The sequence below is a fragment of the Copadichromis virginalis genome, unplaced genomic scaffold (genome assembly GCF_057382275.1).
Source record: "Copadichromis virginalis isolate Kocher_CV1m ecotype Utaka unplaced genomic scaffold, C_Virginalis_male_GT1.1 unmapped_scaffold_1, whole genome shotgun sequence".
NCBI lineage: Eukaryota > Metazoa > Chordata > Actinopteri > Cichliformes > Cichlidae > Copadichromis > Copadichromis virginalis.
In genome coordinates, this window is record NW_028188589.1 from 2,878,858 (window position 1) to 2,881,425 (window position 2,568).

Below are 2,568 nucleotides of genomic sequence, written 5' to 3' on the forward strand. Positions count from 1 at the left end.
CTCCTCCTCCTCCTCCTCCTCTGTCTCTAACAGAGCAGCAGTGTATGTGGACTGTCCTGCTGGCACTCTGTCCTTCTACAGAGTCTCCTCTGACACTCTGATCCACCTCCACACCTTCAACACCACATTCACTCAAACTCTTTATCCTGGGTTTTGGTTCTGCTCTCCTGGTGGCTCAGTGTCCCTGTGCTGAGTGGAGTGTAAAGAGTGTCTCCTGTTACAGAAACACTCTGACTGTTGAACAGATAGTTCAGTCTGTACATGTCTGTCTCTTTCACTCACAAACACGTTTTCAGATTCATGGATTCAATCAGTTGATGTTTGAAACTCTTCTAAATGATTCCTTGTAAACTTCTTCAGTCACAAACAAACAGGAAGTGATGTCACATGTGTTCCTGTCCACACAGCAGAATGAGTCTATTGCTGACAGTGATGTACAAACAGAGTGAGCATTTCTGAGGCCCAAAATAAACTGAGTAGTTCACTGAATGAACAATGGACTGTGAGCTCAGTTCCTTCATCATTAGTATGGATTATATATGTATATGTATTATATTAGTATCATATATATCAGGTGCTGCTGCTTTCAGTCATTGTGCAAATGTGCTGTTTGTAAGCTTGTAAAGCTGCAGTCAGCTGAGACTGAAGAAGTCACCTGATCAGTGAGCAAACGTTTCTGAAAACGTCCAGATGAACAGAATCAACCTTTTGGGATCAGCCAGCAATGCAGCATCATTGTTGTTCAGCTTCAGAGGTTTGCAGGAATGAACTGATGACCAGAAACAGCTGCAAAGTCCAAGAAAATACCAGCTGGAGTTCAGCTGCATTTGAAGAAGTCAAAGAAAAGTAAGGATGGCAAAGGGCGACGTTTTCTTCCAAAGAGCTGCAAACATGGTCGACGCCTCATTAGAAGAATCATCTGGACATTTGTGAGGAACTCTAACCAAGAAAGCAACGTCACACAGATCCAACAGACAGTTTCCATGACTGCAAGTGTTGAGTGGAAAAATGCTACATTGCATTATTGCATCCTCTCACCACAGGAGGCGCTGTTGGCACCACTGATTGCTGATCAGCTGTTCTCTGATGATCTGATTGATACTGTGAATAACGGGACTCACTGAACTCTGTGACACAGTGAAGATTACAGAGTTTAACTTCACCCTTTAAGACTGACCACAGAACCAAGTCCGCCAGAGCTTTTGTTATATTTTTACATGCTGTGGAGCCATTTGTGGGAGCATTTCAAGTTGCTATACATCAATACAACTGTTATAGCCCTAATTTTAATAATATGTATGCATTAAGTCCATAGTAACTACATAAATTGCAAAAAAAACCTCTGCTCATCCATCTCTGTGTGTATCAGGATACATTTGGTTCATAATACACAGAAAAATCAGAGTTATTACCTGTAATAAATGTGAAAGATTCCTGCAGTGATAACCAGGCAGGACTGAAACACATCCAAGCTGTCACCACGGTAACAGCACCGCCCATCCACAGGTGAGGGGAGGAGCAAAAAGAGGGACTTTGACCATTTTATACTAAAAACACTCAACTAATGTTTCTAATATGAAACAAATAAGCCCACATTAATGTGAGCGTTTATTAAATAATAATAATGATGATTTCCTCCTGATCTCATTTCCACAGCAGAGAAAACTGTGGTGTATATTGAGGTGGAGGGTGTGGTCTGTGGCTCAGGTGTAGAGTGAGGGTGGGGTGCACCACAGCAGCATGCTGGGACTGCTGAGGGTGGAGGAGGGAGTGATGATGACATCAGAGCTGCAGCACAGAGACCAGTGAACACACAGTCTGTTCATCTTTGCATAGATACAATATACAGCACAATATTGAATGACAGACACGCTGTGGGAGCTTCCACAGATACACTGACGTCAGCATCCAGAGTCCTCCTGCTGCTCCCCCCTCAGAGCCCCGTGATCAGCACCAACACATTCAGTTAGATGACAGAGTCCAGCTGCAGCTAGAATCAGCTCCCCTCTGTGAACAACAGCACAGCGTCAGTGTTTCACACTCAGTGAAAGGAGGAAACAGCAGAAGAACACCATGTGTGCTACGTTTCCCAGGACACACTACAAACTGCACAAATACAGAGCAGCACGTGGAAGGACCTGGAGCTGCATTTACAGAGCTGCAGACAGCGTGATGTCCTGTATGGACAGGTGGAAGGAAGCAAGTCCTCAGCTGGAACACTCGTGTTTGTCCACAGACAGGAAACACAGCAGGAAACTTCCTGACAGAAGTGCAGCTCATGGATAACACACTTCCTGTCAGTCAGAATGAGGCTGCAGCCAAACACAGAAAGGTGTTTTTGTCCAGATGAGCCCAGAGAAGAAACACGAGTGTTCACAGACATCAGAAGCTCAGAGAGGTGAAACATGAGGTTGGAGTCCTCGTCAGCATCCAGAAGAGCTGCTGTGAAACCCTGAGTACTCATGACAGACTCTGATGGCACAAACACATCATGATTCAAACAGAAAGACAAACATGGAGCTCCTGATCCTCCTGCATGAGAACAAGCTGACATGAGCGCTGTGTCTG

The 2,568-nt window shown here is 44.7% G+C and overlaps 1 long non-coding RNA gene across 1 annotated transcript in view; it reads left to right on the top strand.

The window, feature by feature from the left end:
- LOC146679547 (uncharacterized) overlaps nt 1-559 on the top strand; it is a 4,292-nt gene extending 3,733 nt beyond the window's left edge. Inside the window, exon 3 of the long non-coding RNA XR_014918637.1 lies at nt 1-559. This exon is cut by the window's left edge and continues 328 nt beyond it. This is a non-coding gene — a long non-coding RNA (uncharacterized LOC146679547).
- The last annotated feature ends 2,009 nt before the right edge of the window (nt 560-2,568 follow it).